This window comes from Megascapheus bottae, chromosome 19 (assembly GCF_031878675.1).
Source record: "Megascapheus bottae isolate mThoBot1 chromosome 19, mThoBot2.hap1, whole genome shotgun sequence".
Lineage (NCBI taxonomy): Eukaryota > Metazoa > Chordata > Mammalia > Rodentia > Geomyidae > Megascapheus > Megascapheus bottae.
This window is the reverse complement of record NC_143527.1, coordinates 14,179,555-14,204,223: the sequence shown is the minus strand read 5'-3', so window position 1 is coordinate 14,204,223 and position 24,669 is coordinate 14,179,555. Positions and strand designations below refer to the sequence as shown.

Below are 24,669 nucleotides of genomic sequence, written 5' to 3'. Positions count from 1 at the left end.
TGGGAACTATCATTCTATAAGGCTGGCTATCTTGATGTTTGTGATGGAGGGTAGAATAGTGACAATGACAGTGGCTGAGAAATATAAAGGAGGTGGAAAATCAGAAACACAGAGACTGGCTGAAATGGAAGAGCATGTGGAGGAGAAACATGAAGGAAGAAACCCAGGGTTGTGGCCTGGGTGGTGGATGGTGATGCTAACTGAGAAACTGTGGTGAAAAATTAGTATGAAGATCAAACTGGTCTGGTCTTACTAATTTTGAGATGCTTGTGTCATCTTTGACATGTAAACAGAGATTTAGGTATGAAAATAAATATGGAAAATTAATAAAGATTGGAGTAAGAAGGTCCCAAGAATATAGGACTTGGGGGAAAATGTTGTGCATTTAGTTTGGGACACAATGAATGTGCAAACCCACTAGAATATGGAAATACCTCTCCACAATTCACAAGTGAAGTTGAAAAGGAGACGTAGCTTGAGAGCAGCAAGATACATGCAGACTGTATCTTTCTCAGATTACACGTTATGGTTGAATTGGTGTGTAAATCTAGAAGAAGATGTGAGAATTGGAGGAAAATACCCAAAGCATAATATAATGATGATCTATTAAGAAATGAACCTGTTTGAGTGTGTGGGAAAAGTAGTTGGAGAGAGCTGAGCCAGGGAAATGGTTCCTCAAATGAAAACTTTATTCTAGCTATCCCTTCTTGGGAGAAGCTGCAAAGTAACAACTGTAGCAGTAAGCATGTCTCTACGGTGGCCTCCACTGGCTCGTATCCTTGAATTGAAACTGTTAGATTGGGATAAGGTCGTGATTGTTCCAGTCATAGAGGTGATCATTCAATCTGGTCCTTCACATAGTACCAGTATGTCTTCTTCTATATCCACTTCTGGCTCCTTTGAGACAGAAAGAGTACACTGTGTGTGTATGTGTGTGTGTGTGTGTTTTACTATCCCTAGCCATAACTTGTTATACCATGAATCTCAGTTCATTTGAGCTTTAGAACTTAGGCTCTGAGCTCTGGCTACTCACTAGAATCTCCTGGGAATTAAAAAAAAAAAGAACATAGAAAGCATTTTCCTTCCTCTAGAGATTACAATTTAATTGCTGGTGCTTGGGATCCAGGCTTGTATGCATTTTAAACATTTCCCTTCCCCAGGCTATTCTACTGTGTAGACATTACAGAGATCATTATGCTAGGCAAAACAAGTCAGACTCAGAAAGATATATAGCACATTTTCTCTCCTATGTAGAATCTAAATATTTTTTAAATGCCATGAATATAAAATGGGGCTGTTTGCAAGGATTAGCAGGAGCAGGGAGGACAAAAGGAGAAGGTTGAAGGCAATATGATCACGTATTTTGTATATGTGTATAAAAAATAGGATAGGTTTTGCTCTATTGCAACTCTCTGCTAGGGGAGCCCAAGGTTTCTACTGATTGTGACAACTGAGGGAAACCATTGAGCCTAAGTTCCTTTGAGTCTGGCTTACTTCACTTAATATGATTTTTTTCTAACTCTTTCCATTTCCTAGCAAATAGGGTGATGTCATTCTTTCTGACAGCAGCATAGAATTCCATTGTGTACAAATACCACATCTTGTTGATCCACTCATCAACTAAGGGGCATCTGGGTTGGTTCCATATCTTTGCTATGGTAAATAGTGCTGCAATGAACATTGCTGTGCTAGTGGATTTAGTATGTCCTTGTTTCTGGATGGTTGGGTAAATGCCAAGTAGTGGAATTGCTGGGTCATAGGGGAGCTCTATGTTTAGTCTTTTGAGGAACTGCCACACTGCTTTCCATAGTGGTTGAACGAGTTTGCACTCCCACCAACAGTGTAGTAGTGATCCCTCCTGGCCACATCCGCTCCAGCATCTGTTATTCGTTTTCCTGATCCTGGCCATTCTAACTGGAATGAGGTGGAATCTTAGAGTTGTTTTGATTTACATTTCTTTTATGACCAGAGATGTGGAGCATTTCTTCATGTGTCTATAGGCCATTTTTATTTCTTCTTCAGAGAAGACTCTCTTTAAGTCTTTGGCCCATCTTTTAATGGGATGGTTGTTTCTTTGGAGATTAGTTTTGGAGTGATTCAATTTTTTGAGGTGTTGATATATTTTAGATATGAGGCCTTTGTCCGTTATATGGTTAGTGAAGATCTTCTCCCACTCTGTAGGCTTCCCAATTAATTTACTAGCTATGTCCTTTGCCATACAGAAGCTCTGCAGTCTAATGCAGCCCCACTTATCCAGCTTTTCTCGGATTTGTTGTGATTCTTGGTCTTTATTAAGAAAGTTTCGACCTGTGCCAAGGAGGCCTAGTGTATCTCCTATTTCTTTTTGTAAAGTTTTCAGTGTGTTGGCTTTTACCTCCAGGTCTTTGATCCATTTGGAGTTAATTCTAGTGCAGGGTGACAAAGAAGGATCCAAATTTAGTTTTCGGCATGTGCTTAACCAGTTCTGCCAGCACCACTTGTTGAAGAGGCTGTCTTTCTTCCATTCTAAGGACCTCTAGGATATAGAAACAAAAGCCATATAATGAGTGATTGTTGTCCTTAATTACTATGTTATCTCTCATCTCTTTTGCTGTACCTTGGTTATCTCATATTGTTACAATATCTCACTTTGTTATCTGATATATTGGATATATTTGTATTTGGTTATTTGAAATTGGATAGGGAAGGGGAGGAAACAAGATGAGGGGTAGGAGTGGGGGGGGGAGGGAAATGGGGACCAAGACATGAGAAAGGGTATCAATGTATGTGGATTAATGCACCTTCTATCTGGTGAATATAATGTAACCCTTCTATTAATTACAATAAAAATATGTGAAAAAATAGGATAGGGAAATTCACTAAAATTGTAAGAAAAAGAATGGAAAGAATTGGGAAAATTAATAGGGCAAATTTAATTTAAAAAAGTATGTCATATTCATGTATGGAAATATCGCAATGCAAACCCTGTGTACAATCAATATAAAATAATAAAGAGATATTGAGAATCATTGTTATAACAAAGGAAATGCCAGCTTTGCCTCATCAAAGTAGTTACAAAAATATCAAACCAGATCCAATAGGATGATTGGTGGTGGAGGAATGGAATATGTATCTCCAAAAAAAGCAGGAAAAAAAAACCCTTAACACTGGTGGTTCAGACCTATAATCCTAGCTAATTTGGAGACTGAGATCTGAGGATCATAGTTCAAAGCCAGCCTCAGCAGGACAGTTCATGAAGCACTTATCTCCAATTAACTGGGGGGGGGGGAGGAAGCCACAAGTGGAGCTGTGGCTCAAGTGGTATCGTGCTAGTGTTTGTTTGTTTGTTTGTTTTCATTTGTTTTTAACCTTGAACATTACCCATGACAAGATACGCAGCTGAGTAAGGCAGTGGACAGTCTAGAAGTTTCTATGCTGTTGTCAGGCAGCCAGGAGCTCTGTGAATCACAGAGCCGAGTGGAGACTGGATGGAGCAGACTGTTAGCATCTTGCCAGCCTCACCAGGCACGCTCAGTGCCAAGCTGGGGTTTCTCCTCTTCTTGCTGTTTTATAAGCATTTAGTTGGATGTCCTCTGTACATTCCTCCAGGCAGTACTTTCTAAGATCTATTCTAACTTGTTGGCTTGGCTACTTAGTAATTGCTTCACTCTGAGTAAGTTTTTACAGTTCCTCTACTCTCCCATTTCTTCATCTGTACATAAGTTTGTTGTGAGGATTAAATTAGGTAAATGCATCTAAAGTATTTATACCAGTGCTAAACAGATTATAAATCCCTGGGAAAATGGTGATTGTTTTTTAATGGCAGCAGCAATGTAGTTGCTAGCCCTTGAGTCAACCACAGTGCTGCAGTTTTATACATTATTTATAATTTGTTTTATTATTTAGCTTTTCCTCCACTCAGATTCTTTTCTCTAACAAAAGCAAGTTCACACAAGCTTTCGACTTTCAAAGTAATAAACAAGAGAAATATGGAAAGGACAATAATATACCTGGGGTAGGTCATCAATGTTTGAGAATTGGAGTATTATTTATTTCACTGCAAATTCATGTCACATATTCACATCCAACAGATTTTGTATTTTGTAAAGCACTAAAGTTAATCCCCATAGCATCCATACACACTCTCACACACTTGGTATTTAGAATAAATATTTATACCTGCCCACTCAACTGCTTTTTTTGGAAAGTTTTCTATCATTATTGAGGGGATTTGATCAAAGACATGTTTCCTTGTTTACAGAATCATTCTCTTTGGATGCGTGCTCATGCTCAAAAAAATCTGTTTTGCAAACTGCATTAAGATATCATTATGTATTATTTTTATTGTAAATTATTGTTTGAGAGAAAAGGTTGCACATCTTGACTGAGCATCCTGTGCTCTGCTCTCTGGAAGAAGCACTTGCTTGTATTTATAAACACCCTCCTGCAGCAGGGCTTGTTTTGTTATTGGTTTATGAGTTTCTAGGTTTCTTCCCCTTTGTCGCAGTGGAACCCACACATTTGCTGACACTGTTAAATGACAAGTGGACAGTTTCCCTGGTTGGGCTCTTTGATATTTAACCCTTTTCTAAGCTACTGTGAGGCAAATGCCCTCTTGAGATCACCACTCTGGTATTTTTATTATGCAGATGCCTCAGGTGGCACTGGTCCCATCTAATTTTCACTCTGATGTTATGGGAGGAAAAGTCAAAGACACAAAATGCCCTTACAGTGGCTCAGCCATCAGAGCTCCATGAGTTTCAAGTGATAAAAGCCATAGACAGAGGTTCCTCTCTTCACTTGCCTCCAACACAAACCAACATAGAGGGACAGGAGTGGAGCTGAGGAAGCACCTTTGGATACCAATGAGTTGTTGGCTTCACTATGGACAAACAATTTCCTCTCATAACATCTCCTCCTGAAAAGAAAGGTAGGAATACCCTAGTGAGTGGAAAGAGCTGAGTAGAATGAAATGCCAGAGCAGCAATAGATGGGCTGTTCTGTCCCTGAGTGGCCACTAATGGCTTTGCATCTCACTGTAACCTACTTAAGGCCTTGGGGCCTCATTTCAAATGAGGCTGAAGAGGCAGAAGACTCAACAGTTTCCATATAGCTTCACTATGATAGCGCCCCATCAACACAAGGCCAGTTCTATTACCATAGTTTATGGACTGTCTTTGCCCAGTCCTTTCCAATGGACTCAGCAATGGATCTTGGTGTGTATTTTCTGTGGAATATTCTCCCAATAATCAAATACTATTGCCTTCATCTTTCTTCCAAGATGAACTCAGGGTTTCCGTTCAAACCTCCTTTCAGACATGGGATCCCCATGGTGACATCCCTCAGACTCTGCCTGTCCTCCCCCGAGAGCATCGCCCCCCAGCCCCTCATTTTTAGTGCAAATCTCACTTTCTCCCTATGCTACCCTGCATCAACCTCCTTTACTGAAATGCTTTGATTGGCTTCTCCCTTCCTGTCCTTGAGCTTTGAGGACCATTCTTCTTAGTCGAAGTGCTATTCTCAAACAACATGGTAATCCATATTGCTCCTTGCTCACTCTCCTCCAATGGCTTTTCTTCACACTCAGAGTGAAATTCTTAGCCCGCACTGTAAGCTGCATGTCTACCTTCATGAGAAATATAAGTCACTCACTCAGTCCACGCTGGCTAGGTGTCCTTATCCTGAGATCTCGCAACAGTGTTTTGACACTGTTGACAGAAACTCCCTCTCCTCTCTCCTAGAACACAGGCAGGAGGCACTAGACCAACACTGACTCCCATTTCGGACCTCGAGCAGATATCCTGGCTCTGCTCCCCTCTTCCCTCCAGCCATGGCCTTGTTTCCACCATGAATTTCTTTCAAACCACCCCACTAGACAATTCTAGCATTGTTTCAGACCCATTATAAATATGTCAGATTGTGACCAAAGGTCCTTTTTCTCTTTTAAATCTGTGCTAGTGTTGAGCCATTTCTTTGTCTATTTTCTCCAGCCTTTTCTCCTCTCATTTTGAGCCTAACAGATAGTTTTAAATGAGGTGTTCTTATTCATTATTTTGTACTGAATACCAAGAAATTTGCCTATGAATCTGACATCATAATGGGGATAATTTATGGCACTTTTCTTCCTACATTCCCCTTACACATGCTCTCTCCTGGAGGCTATCACTTGGGATGTAAATAAAGATTGTACCTTCAACCATTACCATATTATTCTGAGACTCATTTTCTTTTTCCAGCTGAGTTTGATACCTAAGTTCTTTTGATGCAAGTCCTCTTAGATGGTGAAGATTAATTTCATTCCCTAAAGAGAAGGAATGAATCAGAACACAGAGTTGTTTGGGTCCTGTGGTTTTGCATGAGAAATTCAGAATATTTACCCGTCCTTGTCTTATGCATGTGGTTTTTACTGTGCTGGAATTGCAACAAAACCCGATACCATAGATATCTCTATATGAAACAGAAAATAAATTTATAAAGGAAACATCTAGCTCTAGATTTAATAAATCTAGAAAGGAAAGAAAATAATAAATTGACTGCCCCTGTTTATGTGTGGTTGTAAACTGTGATGTGAGATTATCTTCTGTCCATAGCAGATTCAGGCTGCCACAAAGTCCCTTCCTTCTCTTTCAAAATCAATGTTTTTTTTAATTTCCAAACCATTGGGGGAGTGGGGACAAAACCCCTGAGAACTCAAAGTGTCAAGAATTCCCACTGGCTGTATTTCTCGTTATACATAATTTGAGTCACACAATGCATCCCATAGTTCTGTGGTCTATGTCTTCCTTTGGCTGTACTAGAGGGCAGACACTACCTCTTTAGCCATAACTCCAGCCCTCTCTGATAATTAACATATGAGCACATTCCAATGGTATACAGTCAGATCCCTCATTTGGGTTCTGCATCCAGAGATAATCGGACAACTGGAGTTTGAAAGGATCTGAAGAAGTTATAGATGAACTGGTCAGGTACAGACCATTCTTCCTTTGTCTTTAGTCCCAGAAGAATATAACAACTATGCAAATTGTGTTTACATTTTGTTAGACATAAGTGATCCAGAGATAATTTGAAGGCTAAGGAAAGATGCATGTAGTTTTTGTGCAGATACCATACCACTTTGTGTGAGGGATTTGAGCACCTGAGGGGTTTGCTCTGGATCCCAGAGCCAGTCTACCATGACTGAGGGATGTCTGGAGGAAGAAAGGAAAACATTCCAGACTGTCATTTTCTTGTTGTGGCATTTGTCATTTCCAATCAAGCCATCCTTCTTTGCTACATCTGACATCAGAAGTTTCACACTGTCACATGTATATTCCTTTCCATCAAACTTTGTTTCTCTCTTTATGTCTGTTGATCTGTCTCTCAATCTCTCTCTCTCCCCCTTTCATCTTCTCTTTTTCATGTAATAGGCACTCACAAAAATAGGAGGTTTTTTAAATTTTATTTTTTATGAAGATTAACTTTTTGGAAAATTATCTTAAGTAGTTTTCCAAAGGGGTAAGTACCACACAACCCGATCAACAGCACTCCTTCCACTTTCTTCTCCATTCTTCCAACCTCACCAATCCTCCCATCCTCTGAAGTTACCTGATTCTGTTGTCTTTTCTATACATTAAATATAAGGACTGCATTTGCCCACTCTTTCTCTCCATTTATCTCCCACCCTCGACTACTCTTCCCTACAACATACTTTTTAGCTTCCTGGCATCCATAAAAGTCTTTGAAGGAGTTATACCACTGCAAACCTCCCCTGCATTTACCATATGTACACTACCATCAATGTTCGTAGCCTAATTACCAGTAAGCTTGATTACTGGATCCTTTGGCTTCCTTCCTGTAGATGTCAGAGCTTGCCCTTCTCACAGCCTCTCTGACTCACACAGCAGAGTACCAGCCAGACATCCAGATGTCAATCATCCCTCTGAGCTCAGCTCTTCTGGAATAAATATTTGGCTATTTCACCTCTCCCAACATTGTAGGAAAACTTCCTATCTCCGTCCCTAGCCAGATTTCCTCATTGACTCCTATAGTTCCTCAAGTGTAACTTTGTAAAAACAACATGGAACCTGAAATCAAATGATAATAACCAAACTCTTTCAGACTTCTGGCTGTACTTGTGCAGTTGAAGCAAGCACCTGTCATTTATGTTGCTCACTTCTCCCATCTGCAAATGGGGGTGATAATGTCCACAGGCACATCTCACTCAGACAATGCCAGGTCTATGTGTGCTTTGCAACCTCTCTATCTTCCTGTGCCACCACTTGGGGGCAGAATATGCCCCTCTGAGGATTTGCAATCAGACCCCAATACTTAATCCCCTAGTCAATCCCCAACATTCCATTTTCTCTTTGTTCTACTAAAGGTGCTTTCTTCAGATTTTCATTTGATTTTAATTTTAAATATCTTTTTAAAATTGTTTTCTTCATTAGTCATCTTCAGACTTATTGACTCTTCCTTGAAATGCATCATTACTTGTCTGTCTCAGAGTGGGGACTACAGTAAACTCTACCTTTCATTTTCTAAGTAGTGTCCGCTATTTGGGGGAATACCTCCTAACCCCAACCTTCCTCAAGCATCACCAATCATATGTATTTTGAAAATGACTGCTATGTCATATTTTTTTCCAAACAGATATCCCCTGTTGCTCTCTGCTGTGTTTCTTGCAGGCATGCTCAATGACTTGTTCTTGTAATTGGTCATTATTTTTAAATGGCTTGTTCATAGTCAGGTTGTGGGAAAGGTTGTAGAGATACATAAGGAAAGAGCTACACCATCAAGATGATACTGTGGTTGTCATCAGAACAAAGAATTTTAAGTTCTGTATGTACACTGCCTCTTCATCCTTATTTTTTTTGTCATCTTGCATCATAGTGCCATCTTTGGCCATGCTCCAGGTACTCTGGATTTTTCTGCATTCCTTGAACAACATATTATGCTTTGTTTAACTGCAACATATTACTGCTGTTGGTTCCCATCCAGAAGGTCCTTCATCTGTTAAAAAAACAAAACATGTATTGATCACCAGGGGTAAGGCACTTTTCTTTCTATATATCCTCCAGCATCTAATTTAAATCAAACATTGCCTCAGTTGAGCTTGAATCTAAATCCTAATGCCTTCATCTGCTTCTTGTGAGTTTTCAGGTTGCCTAACTTACTCTGTAGATCCTGCCTATCCATCACAAGCTATCCACAAACTCAGACACAACTATTTCAACTACTTTGGTATTCTTTCTTTAGTATTTCACCACACAGTCAGATGAGGCCAAGAAACTCTTTGTGGAAAGTTTTAAATAAAAGGAAGTCTTGAATGGTGAGATACTTGCCCACATCCCCTGTTCACCACGATACAGCAACATGTGCTCTGAGGATGATTAGTTTTGTCAGAAACTTTTCTTAGACACATGTGGAGAGAGTTCCCATTTTCAAATATATTTGGGAAAGGATAATGTGAGTTACACCAATTTATTTACAGCAGGACTTCTTGGATCTTTTGTATTTAATGTACTAGTAAACACTATTTCTTTTCTAGGGGGAAACTCATTTAATTTCAACACTCAAATATTTTGTCCTTTATGACTTCAAAGTTACACCTCCAAAATTGTTCATTGCAGACCTCTGCAATCTTGAGATTTAGTTAGTTTCAGATTTTTAAGTTGTGTGGAGTGGTAGCATGGCTTTGTCTTATCTAACACCTTGTTATCTGCATAATAGAACATTCAAGTATCATCAAAAGCAAGAATGTATAGGAATAAAAAATACACAGCAAAGTAAGTATGGGCCTGAGAATGAGATTGCTACTGATATTTGAAAGGAGAGAGATGGCTGTAAATTTAGACCATGGAGGTTATCTGGCACTGTAGGAACTGGAAGGCAGAAACAATGAGAACCAGCCAAGAATTTAGGAGATCTAGTCTGGTTCCATTTCTAGTTTTGCCATTAATATTCCTAGGTTTTCACAAAAATGTTATACCAAAATGTCAAGAGAGTATCCCCACTTCTATATATAAAATGATGCTTAAGTGGCTTTTACAGCTAAGGTCTATATTTTCATATGTAGATTCTTTACTTGGTTGTTCTTTATATCTGCAAAGAAATCCATGAAATATGGCTGAAGATGCAGGCACAGTCCATAGACTAGTAGAAGTATATATGGTAATTGTGTGTATATATATGCATATATTCAACATATATACAATATATAGTATATATTCACAATATGTTGTGTATTATATATAGATGTGTTGTGTGTATATGTATATATGTATATGTATATATATATACTAGTTTACGCTTCATTCTCTTCAGTCAGTTTGTGTGCTGGTTCCCCAGAGATGGTAAATCAACTTGTTAGTTCTGGAATATCATTTCAGTTACTCATTCTAAATTGGAGAAAAAGAGGTTTAGGGGATATTTTTCTTTTTCTTTTTTGTTTTCTCCAGTCCTGGGGCTTGTATTCAAGGCCATGGCACTGTCTGTGGGCTTTCTCAGGGCTAGTGCTCTACCACTTGAACCACAGCACCACTTCTGGCTTTTTCTGTGTATGTGGTACCGAGGAATGGAACCTAGGGCTTCATACATGCTAGGCGAGCACTCTACCACAAAGCCATGCTCCTGGGGGATTTGCTTTTTCATGTGAAGCACAGATCTCAGTCTTCATGAATGTATCATAATATGTCTTTTCTAATAACCTAGTACACACAATTTCTAAGGGTTCATTTTTGGCCCTTCCTGTCACTGTGCCAAATGACAAATCATGTAGACATTTGACTGAGGCTGATCAGAACATTTTGAAGACTATTCAATTGGTGAATTAACCCAAATTTGAGCTCCCTAACAGACCAAGATAGGAAAACTTTGATCTATTATAGATTTTTCCCACCCAGGAAACAAAAGATTCCACCCCTCCCCATGAACACCTTTAACATATTAAGTAAAAGAAATGAAACCATGAGCCATTTTCCCCATTTCCTCTATGAAATGTTTGCTCCATCCAAGCAGGTTTTTGCTTGGGTAAATAACCTGAAAGGGCAAATAACTCCACACCCCCAAGGTTTACCCAGTGGCTCATACCTGTGTGTGGTGGACTGTATTGATTTTTTACAAGTTACCCAGCTGCTCTAACTAAAGTGGTCAGAGGTCACAGGCAGTACTCTGGTAATAGATTATCTGTAAGGGAATTTTCATTGTTAGAGTTATTTAGCCATTTGTATTTCAAGAGAACCACTAGTAAGTAGTGACAGATTAATGGCCCCTTTAAAAATACAATACAAATGAAACTAAAATAATAGAAGAAGGTACTCTTAGTATCAAGACATTCATGAACAGATCTTGACAATCACTTTTGTAGTTTAGAGGATAACTGAATCATAGAAAGTCAATGTAGAGTAACTTCAATTTGTATCTTATTTAATACACACTTGTTTTATGCCATCTATTTGGTCTACAACTGATGGCAAGGTGAATTCAGACTTTGTTCCTGTTTCCCATAATACATTCAAAAGTACATGAAGTGTCGCCACTGATGAGGGAATGTTGGTAGTAGTATAGCGTATGGCTGAATTTTGCCTATCCTGTGGATGCAATGGGATGGGTTTAACCTCGAAGAAGTGATCAGACTGTACCTCGAGCCACTTCAGAGACTGGATATACTACGGGTGTGAGTAGGAAGAGAGAATGATAATTGGGGATAAAAGGTCAACTAAAAGGTAGGCTCCAAGATTTTTTGAAGAAAGAGACTTAAAGAAAGACAGCAAAGCAAGAGTCATTCACAGTAATTTCTGGTAGACTTCTATTCTAGATACAAGGAAAGAAAGGGTCCTTGTTTTGGATGGGTGAAGACCTAGAGGAGGCCAAATGAGAGTTCATCCTCAAGTGACGATTTGTAGATATGATAGTAAATCCAAAAAAAAGTAGAATTAGAAACCAGCATTTTATTGGAATAGGGGGAAATGTACTCTACTCTATAGCATAAAGCACCTTCTCCTATAAATCAAAAGTAATTATAAGAAGGTTTTCCCTGTTCCATTGCACTCTTGCACTTTTCCTCTGTTACTTCTATCTCTAAACTACTTCCCTGAGATCACCAAGTTTAGCGATCTAATCTGACTTTCATGTCTTCTCAGGACTCACACAGTCATAAGAACAAATACCTAAGAACATGGACAAGGATGATATTGACATTGCACAAAAATTCGCAATTACAGGTATTTCTTGAGTCTTGTTTCCCTTGCCTCCTGTGTCTTGGCAGTTTCTCCAGACATACTTTTATTTTTGTATGCTTATAAAATGTGAATGTAGGACATTTGATTTACTCATCCCTTCTGTGTACTGATGTGGTTGCTTTAAATGTGATTCTCCTATTGGTACTCATTGTGTAGATGAGATCAAATGTACAGGCCACTCTGTTCAGCTTTTTTTTTCCATTACTTGATATGGAGGCAGGGAGTGTCTTACAAAGCTTTTTCCTGGTTGGCCTCAAACAGCAGTCTTACATATCTCAGCCTCCCAAGTAGCTAGGATTACCGGTGTGAGCCCTACGCCTGGCAAGATTTCTTTCTTTCTTTTTTTCTTTTTTGGCCAGTCCTGGGCTTGAGCTCAGGGTCTGAGCTCAAGTCCTTGGACTTTCTCAAGGCTAGAGCTCTACCACTTGAGCCTCAGCACTACTTCCGGCTTTTTTCTATGTATTTGATACCAAGGAATCAAATCCAGGTCTTTGTGTAGGAAAGGCAAGCACTCTACCACTAGGCCAAACTCCTGGCCCAAGATTTCATTTTTATATAGTATCTTTTTGATTATAATATCAGGTTGTGACTAAAAAGATTGTTTTCCTTTTGTGACGGTTTAAACATTTTTATAATCTGGTGTGGCTTTATATGTTACAATTACATTCCCAATCCATGCTTTATTTATTTTTGTATATAAAATAGGTCAAGGATCTAGTCTCATTGCTTGCTAATTATAAAACTCCTAGGCCTCATATTGTTGATTATATACCAGCATCTCTTTTTGGATTTTCAGTGATGTTTGTTTTATATCACTTAACATTTCTAAAACCGTCATGTTGCAATTTAGTAGCAGCCTTGCAGGATTTTCTTCTATCAGATAATTTATATCCCTTATCATGCCTTGAAAAATGTTTCTAGCTCTTATTAGTTTATGTAAATTGGATCAGTTGACCCAACTGAAAAATTGGATTTGAGTTCTGGTTAGGAGTGCATCACTTTACATATGAAGTCTGGAAGACATGAGCCCATAGTGTAGCTCAGGTTCCATGTCCTGTGTCACTAATCATCTCCAACACTGGTTAGTCAGGATCAGGTGTGTGTGTGTGTGTGTGTGTGTGTGTGTGACCCAGTACAGCAGTAAGACTCAATGAGGAAGACAGTGTGTGGAGATTGCTACTCTCCGATGCCACGTGCAAGGCCCAGTCTAAGGTAGTGACAGTGGCTTATAGGAAACTAAAAAGACAGTTAGTTGGCAAATAAAATTAATAAATTAATATTGTCTAAACATGTCATTATTGATAGGTAACCATTACATATAAAAGAAAGCAGAAGAAATCTCTGCTCATGCCGCTCCTGTCACATGCATACAACCTGACGGCTTGGACTACCATGGGGTTCAGTGATGCCTATTTGGAAATTGAGGAATCTAATGACTCACAATCTTAGCTAGATAAAAACTAAATTCATGTCTGTGCCATTTATAAAGAAGTCAGGGTACAGGAAATGTTTTCATGAAAAGAAAGACAGGAGTCCAACCTTGCCCATGTTTCATTTTGAAGTCCCTAATAATAGATATGAATTGGAGCTGAGGCCAAAAAATCTAGGTTAGAAGTGTAAAGTGGACATCATGGAGGCAGAGCGGACAGGTGTGTGTGTGTGTGTGTGTGTGTGTGTGTGCTGTATTTGAGATTGTTCTAATAAAGTCTTGCAAAGATGGAAGATAAAGGTCATGCACATTCTTTTCAAGGCATCACATTTCATCTCAGACTTGGCAAGGCAACAATGGACATTTCTACTTGTAATAAAGCCAGGCTAAAAAACAACAACAAAAAAAAAACTTCACTCATTCTACCCTCCCCCAATGTAAAGGAAAAGGCTGAACCAAAGCAGTCTTAGACATCATTGTTAAGAACAAACACTTGTTTTATTTATGATGCTGGGAAAACCAGCCACTAATTTTGGCATTAAGAGAAAAAGCTATTATCATCTGTGTGCCTCCACAGGGTAAAAGCCTTTTGTATTCACTCTCATTCACACCTGTGTATTCACACACACACACACACACACACACACACACACACACACACACACACATACTAAAGGCTCCCCTTTGGTTTCTTCAGTATCCTCTGCTTTCTGGTGAGCTGCCATGTTTGTTTCTAATGATGAGTTTCTTTAAGGACTGTGTCTCTTCACCTCCAGTGATAATATTATCAGTGTAGTCACACAGAGGTCCTGGATAGGGACTGTTTTGTGAAATGACACTTGGCAACCGATTGATGAGGTTTAGCCAACTGTCATGCCAGATATTTAGTAACATAATGTATTATGGGTGAGATGCCAATGGTTCTTGGACCATTTCCTCCCTTACTGTGGTAGACCCAAGAGGGACTAACGAAGTGGCATGCTTGATTCATCCCAGCATGTGCAATGAAGCCTGGGAATAAGAGCTCTCCTCCTCTGTTGGAGAAGAGAGAATGCCCTGGTGACTCATCCTTAGTTCTGTATTGCCCTCTAGGCTTATCCATATTGATTGATTCCACATTTCCATACAGCTATTTGAAAAAAGATGAGACCTTTCATCTTAATGGTTCTAGGATCCAAATTCTCTCCCCCCCCCTCTCTCTCTGGAATTGAGAAGCTTTGCATTAAACTACCTACACTGAATTTAAAAAGCTAAAATCCTTCCCCTCCAGATCTTTTGTTGAAGATTACTTTTTTAATTAAAGAATTTATTGTTGATTTTTACATCATATTTCAAATGACGTATTTAACAAACAAATTTTCAAGAAGGGAATCTCTATATACAATCACTGGCACTTAGATTTTAGAACATAATTAAAATTAGGCTGAGGGTTTGTATGTCATAGATACATGTTAATCTATGTAATAAAACATTATGTCTATAGAGTCATAAATTTTTTATTGCTCTTTTTTCCATATATTTTTATTGTAATTAATAGAAGGGTTACATGATATTTGCCAGATAGAAGGTGCATTAATTCCCATACATTGATTCCCTTCCACCTGTCTTGGTCCCCATTTCCCTCCCCCCCCGCCCCCACCCCTCATCTTGTTTTCCCCCCTTCCCTATCCAATTTCAAATAACCAAATACAAATATATCCAATATATCAGGTAACAAAGTGAGATACTGTAACAATATGAGATAACCAAGGGACAGCAAAGGAGATGAGAGACAACATAGTACATTAAGGACAATAATCATTCATTATATGGCTTTTGTTTCTCTATCCTAGAGATCCTTTCATTTAGCGTCCTACTATTTGGCCTTTTGTATCAAGGTTTTGCTCTATTGCAAATCTCTGCTAGGAGAGCCCAAGGTTTCTAAAAAAATATAGAATGCTTCATGAATTTGTGTGTCATCCTTGCACAGGGGCCATGCTAATCTACTCTGTATCGTTCCAATTTTAGTATATGTGCTGCCGAAGCGAGCACTAGAGTCATAAATTTTTATGTCTATATAGTTGTGTTTATATTTCCAATACTTTGTCTATAGCATTGGGTACGCAAATATTGAGTCCTTGCTCTTGTACTGTTTGGATCTAATAGCCATATATTAAGGTTACCATGTGCCTTTTGTTCCTTTGGTCTTGACGTGTCTCATTTAACATGATTCACTCTAGATTCATCCACTTCCCTGTGAATGCCATTATTTTATCTTGTCTGTTGGCTATGTAGAATTCTATTGTGTATATATACCACATTTTCTGTATCCATTCCTCTGCAGTGGGCATCTGGATTGTTTCCATCCCCTGGCTATTGTTAATAGTGCAGAGATGAACATAGCTGAGCAGGTGTCCTTATCATATCCTGGGTTATGATGTTCAGGATAAATGCTCAGGAGTAGTATGGCTTGATCGTAGGGAAGGTCAATTTTCAGTTCTTTAAGGAACCTCCACACTGCTTTCCAGAGTGGCTGAACTAGCTTACAATCCCACCAGCAGTGCAGTAGGGTTCCTTTTTTCCCACAATTCTGCCAGCATGTGTCATTGTCTGAGTTCAAAATCTTGGCCATTCTTCTTGGGGTAAGGTAGTATCTTAGGGTTGTTTTTACTTGCATTTCTTTTATGACCATGGATGATGAGCATTTTCTCATATGTTTTTCTGCCATTTTAACCTCTTCTTTTGATAAGTCTCTCTTTAGCTCTCTTGCCCATTTAGTGATTGGTTTGTTGAGTTTGGGGGGATTAGTTTCTTGAGTTCCCTATAGATGCTGGATATTAAGCCTGTTGTATTATTGGTAGATATCTGTTCCCAGATGGTTGCTGTCTTTCTATTTTAGTAGCTATGCTTTCATCTGTGCAGAAACTTTTTATTTTTAGGTAGTCCCATTTATTGAGTCTCTCCAATCTGTTGTGACCTGGGACCCAACAGAATAAAATACTTAGGAATTAACTTAAGCAAAGATGTAAAGGAATTATTTAATGAAAACTATAAAAGCCTAATGAAAGAAATTAAAGAGGACCCCAGGAAATGGAAAGACATCCCATGCTCATGGGTAGGGAGAACCAATATAGTGAAAACAGCCATACTGCCAAAATTGATATACAAATTCAATACAGTCCCCATGAAAATCCCAAAGATATTCTTTACTGAAATAGAAGACATAATCCAAAGGCTCATATGGAACAAGAAAAGACCTAGAATAGCCAAAACAATACTAGGCAAATAGAACAATGCAGGTGGTATTACCAGACTTCAAACTCTACTATAGAGCCATTATAACAAAAACAGCATGGTATTGGCACAAAAATAGACCAGAAGATCAATGGAACAGAATAGAAGATCCAGAAATAAAACCACATACCTATAGTCAATTTGTATTTGACAAAGGAGCCAAAAATATACAATGGAGAAACTTAGAAAAAATCATATTGAGTGAAGTAAGCCAGATTCAAATGAACATAGGCCCAATAGTCTCCCTCATTTGTCATAATCAGTAGAAACCTTGGGCTCTCCTAGCACAGATTTACAATAGAACAAAATTTAGAGACATTAGGCCAAATAGTATGACACTAAAGGAAAGGACATCCAGGATAAGGAAACAAAAGCCATATAATGAGTGATTGTTGTCCTTAATGTATTATGCTATCTCTCATCTCTTTTGCCATCCCTTGGTTATCTCATATTGTTACAATATTTTACCTTGTTATCTGATATATTTTATATGTGCTTAATTGATTATTTGAAATTGGATAGGGAAGGGGGGAATCAAGATAAGTGGAGGCAGGGTGGGAGGGAAATGAGGACCATGACATGAGAAAGGGTATCAATGTTTGTGAAGTTATGCACCTTCTATCTGGTGAATATAATGTAACCCTTCTATTAATTCCAATAAAAATTATTAAAATAAACCAAAAACATAGCCTATTCAATTATTGGTGCTGGCAAAACTGGGCAGCCACATGCAGAAAACTAAAAATTGACTCTAGCCTTTCACCATACATAAGAATGAACTCAAAATGGATCAAAGACCTCAATGTCAGACAAGAAACCTTGAAACTTCTACACGATAGAGTTGAAGAGACACTGGAACTCATAGGTACAGGTAAAAACTTCCTGAACAGAATCTCTCCAGATCTTTTAAGTTATTATAGAATTTTATACTCAGCTTCTTCTCTTACATACAATGTCAAATCTAGTTTCAGATATGTTTTAAATTGTAGAACTATTACCATTCCTTCATTTTCTTCTCTTTTTTTTCTAGCTCTGCTCTACAATGAAGGAACATTGTTTAATTGCTCAACACACTAACATAGTACCCTTTGTGTCCTTCATCACTCTCTATCTCCTCATCTTGTTTATAACATTTTCAATAACTTGGATGGCCATTGGTGATCTGTATATTGTCAGCTTCTTCTCACTTGATTCAGGGCTCCTCCTGTTTAGTGCAGTGCTGCATTCTGAATCCAGAACGTCACCTTACATGCTTGATTTGAAATAAATGTTTGCTCAAACTGGCTGACTGAATAAATATGAAAAGGGCTCTGTTAGCAAGCGTCAGTGGCTCATATCTATGATTCTAGGGACTAAGAAGGCTGAGATCAGAGGACTGTGGTTCAAGGACACCTGTGCAGAAAAAACTTGTGATTATTTTTCTCCAATTAACAAGGATGGCATTCTGGCCCTTGAGCCAGGATCCACAGATACAGTTTGGCTCCAGAATAAATGTTTGGTAGTGAACTTCTACTATCTAACCCTTCATCTTCATCTTCCTCACCATCAATGGACTTCTTGAAATCTCCTCCATACTATCTACACCTTCTTAATTCTCAGTCCTTTGCCATATAGTCTCTTCTTCCTAAAAGGCTCATGAAAACCCATCTTAGTCCTCCATCCAGCTCCTAGTCTTCCTCATCCTCTTTCTTCATGTGATCCTGACGCATGGTCCAATTTATCTGCCTGAGCCAGCATCCCACATCACATGCCTACAGACAGACCTGGAATGAAAAGTCATTGTGTGAGGGATTCGTGGTCATTTCCACAAGTGAGCTCTCCTATCAAAGATACCAAAGTTAAATTTCTGTAATTATATTTCTTAAGGAAATGAGTCCAAGATTTATATGCTGCTCAATTAGAAAAAGTATGTGTCCATATGTGGCCCAAAAAGAACACGGAATGTCTGTAAATTCCTTGCTAGAAATCATGTTTGTTTGCAAATTGAATTAGCCTGTCATATTTTAGCAAACCAAGAGGAAATAGAGAAAACTGGCCATTTCTGAGCAAGAAAGAAATCCCCTTGTGGTGTTGGCTCCTGGGAAAGAAGGCATTGAGTCCTTATAATGGTTGCACACAGTCAGGCAAGTGATGACTTCAGGCAGAGGTCCTGTACTTCCACATACATCGTGAAATTCAACCACTGAAGCCTAGTGAGCAGTAGGGTCCTGGGCAATGTGAGAGAATTTTTGAACATTGGGTTTTGGTGGCAAAAGAGCTCAGTGAAGCCCATCTTGGCTGGTCTTCATCCTGTCTGCTGAAACTTCCATCCCTGTGGTTGAAGGAATCGTAGTGGAGCAGTCCAGAAGGGAGGTATCATAATTCTTTGGGGCAGTTTGTAAAACCAGCAATGAACTAAAAAGATGGCCTCCTTGTGGTTGCATAAGAGAGTCTGGTGGGTGTTACATGAGGCTGTGAGGATTTCTTGGTGGTCTGCGTCACTAGTGTTCTGTGTTCATCAGTGGAGGTGTCTGCCCCTTGGATAGGGAAAGATGGCAGTGTCTTATTCATCTTTGTGTCCCCAGTGCCAGGTTACCTCCAACTGCCTGATAATTACTCACCATATTGATTTGTGTAAAAATGAATCTGATCATAATATCCTTGGTTGGATCCCAAAACAGTGTTTGGAAGCATCCTGGATTTCTCTGTATTTGGGGGAAAAGGTAAGAGAAATCTCTCACTGTTGAATGACTTTTACACATTAAATTATTACAGCATTGGAGAATTTTGGCTTTAGCCTGGACAAGTGAAAAGGGTCACAAGTGATAAATGGTCAATGGAGAGAAAGACACTTGTTCAAAACACAGAACTATGAGCTCATAGATAAGTCAGATCCTACAAAGGAGGCCACATTACTAGGAATAACCTGAAAGGAAAACTGGTTCTTATAAGATAAGAGAGCAGTATTTCTGCAGCCCAGTATGCCTGTGTTTTCTGCCCATGTGCAGAACATTTTAAAAATAAAACCTGGAATTTTGGGGCGGAGGCATGCATAGAGACAAGTGGAGATAAGTTACCATTCATTTTAAGTAAATGGAGAAAAGAAATGCAAATGAAGTTCCTGAACTCAAACTGGGGTTACATATTCTCTTGGCTGAAGTTCTTAAGGATGACTAAGTTGAGAATTATGTTAACTTTTGTTTTACCTTCTTAGGCATAAATTTAAATTGAAAACTTAAAAATTCTGTTTACTATGTAATTAAAAATAAGCTGCAGCACAAATTTAATTAAGAGCTATTTGGTTTTGGACTCTATTTCTTTGGAGAGCTCTCTTTTCCCTTACCCCACCCCTCCCTTCCTTTCTTCTCCTCCCTTTTTCTCATTCTCCTCCTCCTCCTCCTCCTCCTCCTCTTCCTCCTCCTCCTCCTCCTCCTCTTTTTCCTTCTCCTCCTCCCTTTCCTCTCTGCTCCTCTCCCCATCTCTCCCCTCTCCTCTCTCTTTTTTTTTTGTTCTCAGTCTAGCTCTTACTTTCACTTACTGACTGTTGTAAAAATGTGAAATGACAATGCTGTCAGACAAGGAACATATTTACAGTCAACTTTAAACAGAACACAGTGCACAAGTAAAGAAGTCCTCACAGCTGCCAATATCAGCTATGACAGTTTACAGCCTTTTAGAACTATACATTTATGTGTAAATTTTCTAGCACAGTCTTCAGTTTAATGGTACTGAGCCTGACAAATTCTACCTTGTTGAAAACCTGTCCTCCCTCTACCTCAAAAGTATTCTGGTGGTGTTCCTTTCTCTGGCATGCTTCCAGGGGTAGTGCTTAGGCAACCTGCCAACACCCCCTGTTGAGGCCCTTAAAGTCACATTCACCATCTTTTCTCTGGCATGACCACCAACTTCTGCTGATCACCAATGTCTCCTCTCAGACCTGCCACTGTTCCTCCACTTCCAGCCATAGAGGAAGCAGACTCCTTAGCCCAAAGGCCATTGGGTGTGGGGATGAAGGCAACTGGTCTTTGAATTAAACAATTCTAGATCCAATTCTGCCTCTCAGATGAGTTAATTAATTCTGTGGACCTATAATGAAGATAACAAATTTAAGCAACATCACAATAAACCAACTAGCATGGGCTTTACCTTCTTCCACTCTACCCAAATTTTATTGAGTACACACTTTGTGCCAGACAATGTGCTTGGTTCTGGGGTAAGATTACATCTTCCATGAGTTCATAGTGTAGTGTGTAAATGTCCCCAGATGGAAGCTACTAGTCATAAATGATTAGTACTTATGTCCCAGGCTATCTCTCAGCTTCTTACCCTATTCCACTCCTGACCTTTCTGTAGCCAGTGAGGCTAGTCTATACATTTTTGCCTCTCTATTTTCTTCATAAGATTTCCACTAATCTACAATGCCTTTCTCTTTACTTTGGGTGCATGTTTCTCCTTTGTATCATTTGACTCCCTTGAAGTATTTCTAGATTATTTCATATAGCAATTCCTTCTCCTTTCTCTAAAAATTTGTGATAATATTTCCTTAAGATAGAAGTCATGTTGCTGGGAGATTTCCAGGCCTTATTCCCACATACCTCTTTCTATTCCTTGCTGCACTGAACTGAATTAAAAATTATTGATTTGGGGAAAATAGGAAATACCTTTCATCCATGGCAGAAAGGATTTCTGAGAGTTTCTCAGTGTGGAGAGGGGGGAGAGGAGAGGAGGAGGAGAGCCTGACACCACAGAGAGAACCCTAGCACTGAGGGGTAGAAACCTCCACACTCAGAGTGTAGTTCGGAAAATCAACAGCTTCACCACCCACAAGGCCTAGCTCAGATCAAATTGTTCTGCTGGGGCTTCCAGGCCACAGGCTGGGGAAGCAAGACAATGGGAAATTCATTTTCTCCCAGTTGTGGAGGCTGGAAGTTCAAGATCAAAGTGTTAGCCAGTTGAACTGGTATGTTCTGAGACCTCTCACCCTGGTTGCAGATGGATGTCCTGTCATCCTGTTTCTGCACTCCTGTGTCTCAATCTGCTGTTGGAGTAAGGAGCCACTTATGTTGAACTAGGGTCCATCTATAGGTGTTCATTTTACTTTAATTCCCCTCTTTAAAGGTTCTATCTCATATATCTCATATGCCAAGGTATATTTTAATATATGAAGATAGGGGCAGGAGGTACAAGCTTGAAATACCAAATGAATCAGAAACTAGGGGTGAAAGCCAGAAATCGATGGTTCAGCCAATTCTCCTTCTAGATGAGCATTGGACTTTGAAAACCTCCAGATAAACAATGTGGCTTCCTAAGAAGACAGCTGTGTATTGGGAGTAGCTGTGGTAACAGCTTGGTAACCGTGTCCTATTTAGTCTTATAGCACTAGCTACATGACCTGGGGAAAGTTCTCAAGTTATTCGAGTCATTATATCTGACCTTCAAGGTCCAGTGAGAGCTCAACTGTCCAGGGAGCCCACCAAGCCATTAAACAGGAAGTTGAAATACTTAAATTACCCCCTGCTGTTTCCTGGTTGAAAACATTACAATGCAAGCTTTGTATTTACCATTTGCATTTAAGGGCAAGTTACCTGTTCACTGGCCTTTCTTCTGTTTCCCTGACTTCTGGAAAAGGACAGAGGGCAATGAGAGAGAATGGAACCATTCCTGATCTTCATGCCTACCTCAGCCAACTTTCATTCTTAGCAGGACCCTCATTTTGATGATCCTTTCTATTATTCTTTGTGGCTAATAAGTTACGGTCTATCTTTCCTAACAACAACAACAACAACAACAACAACAACAACAACACACACACACACACACACACACACACACACACACAGCCTTTCTTCATAGGTGTCTTTGCACTGCACCCAGTCTTGCCTCACCAATTGATGCTGACACAGATTAAATTGAATTTGATTCTTAAGTCTTGAACTTTGAATACCAAATATAGACACTTTCCTTCTGCAATTCTGATCCATTTGGGTTCTGGCCTATCTGCTTTTTCTTGCCCTGAAAGAGTTTGTACTCTGCTATCCACACACACCAAGGACACATGCTCTAAGCATTACACACAACACATTGCAGTTGGTAAACTTCCTTATTAGTTAGTTGGTAGTTACATAGACAATAGGCAAACACTACAATCAAGATTTTTTTTTGGATATACTTGTTTATTTAGGAACACAAAGAAGTTACTCACACATCTCTGAAATAGTACATCTTCACAGGGAAATTGATTTTCAGAAAAAAGTTTAAAATGTTACATACTCATGGCACTTAAGAAACTAAAATAGGCATTCATCTTTTTCTGTTTTAATTATTTCTATTAAAGTACTTGCACAAATTCAATAAATTCTTTAGAATAGTATGGCTTCTAAGATTTTAAGGAGTTAAGAGACCCTGAATGCATTCAATTATAGTGAAATTTCATTCTCAGATACAAAGAGTAGTATTTCAGCAAGTTAATGAGAAAAAAATTTTCACTTGAATCTTAGACTCAGCAATTGTTAAGTTTTCATTATCTTCAAGATAAATATTCCAATAGTTGAAATTCATTATTTAAAAAAATGGCAGGCACAGGATGTTATGCTGAAGTCCATAAAGTTTATGAGAATATAAAAAGGTCTAGAGACAGCCTGGCATTCCATTTAATGCTTTTGTCTAGCAATGCATTTGAAATTTGATTTTGGAAAGGTGCTGAACATGTTATAATCCATGAGGATAATGTTTAGTAGTATAGCCAAATAATTTGGCTATAAATAATACTAGGAAGAGGAGTTAAGCAAGCTTTATAAGAAACTTACATGACTCTTTAGAGAGGTCACTATCAAGAGAAGATACTATTCATTGCAACAATTCAATATGTTTTCAATAGGTTGGGAGCCTTCTCTTTCTCCCCCTTTCCCTTATTATTTTTCTTCTGGTGTCAACATCAGAAGGCATTCAACTGTATGGTATTTCAGTAAGATTTTTAAAAATTTATTGATGATCATGAAGTGTGACAAATTCTAAGAAACCCTTCAGTGTGGTTATGAAACCCTGCTATGCATCCATCTCCCATGTTCTGTATAGGAGTCATGTTGACTTGTACAGCTTTGGAAAATCACCATTATTAAACAGGTAAATAATAGTAAAGGCAGCATTTTAAAGTAGAAAGACTGTGCAGGATTCAGTCCTACTCTACATCTAAACTAGACACAACACCTTGGGACCTTGTGTGAGAACAGAATGTACAGCTGACTGGATAGCAGAGTATACAAGAATCGTTCAAGATAATATTGATAGGTTCTTACGATAACTTTTTAAATGCTTTTGGGAACACATTGAGCTGATGATTAGCATTATCTCAGTTCCTCCAGAGTTTGAAGGATGTGTTTTAGTACTTCTCTTACTGTGATTTTTTATTTTTGCAGCTCATTTGCCCTTTCTTAAGAGAAGTTTGAATGTGGTAAGCATTAGTTTTGCTATTAGCTATAAAATGTTACTCATAGAGCCTGTGGATCTATTTGTATAATTATGTAGAAGCATGCATAGTGATTATCCTACTTTAGATCTCAAGTGGTCATGCCAAGGACTTACAGTCAAGCTGTATGATTGTATGGCATTCTAACAGTAGCTGACAGTAAACAGAATGGCAGCTTATTGTGGGATATCAGGCTGCCTAATGGAAACAAAGAAAGTCAGGCCAGGCAGATGGGAAAAGTCCATTTTTTCTCTTTCTCATCCAGCCATGCTTTTCTCTGGACACAGGCCCCATTTTTTCTACTTCAGGCATCATGATACAGAAGG

The 24,669-nt window shown here is 38.9% G+C and overlaps 1 protein-coding gene and 1 non-coding gene across 2 annotated transcripts in view; one reads left to right on the top strand and one right to left on the bottom strand.

Annotated features, from left to right (window-relative positions):
- Positions 1 to 24,669, top strand: part of Rab27b (RAB27B, member RAS oncogene family) — a 117,715-nt gene that overhangs the window by 13,804 nt on the left and 79,242 nt on the right. The gene's annotated exons all lie outside the window — the stretch shown is intronic.
- Positions 15,551 to 15,657, bottom strand: LOC150049653 (U6 spliceosomal RNA). Its single transcript, XR_016538908.1, has one exon. It is a non-coding gene; the product is annotated as a U6 spliceosomal RNA (small nuclear RNA).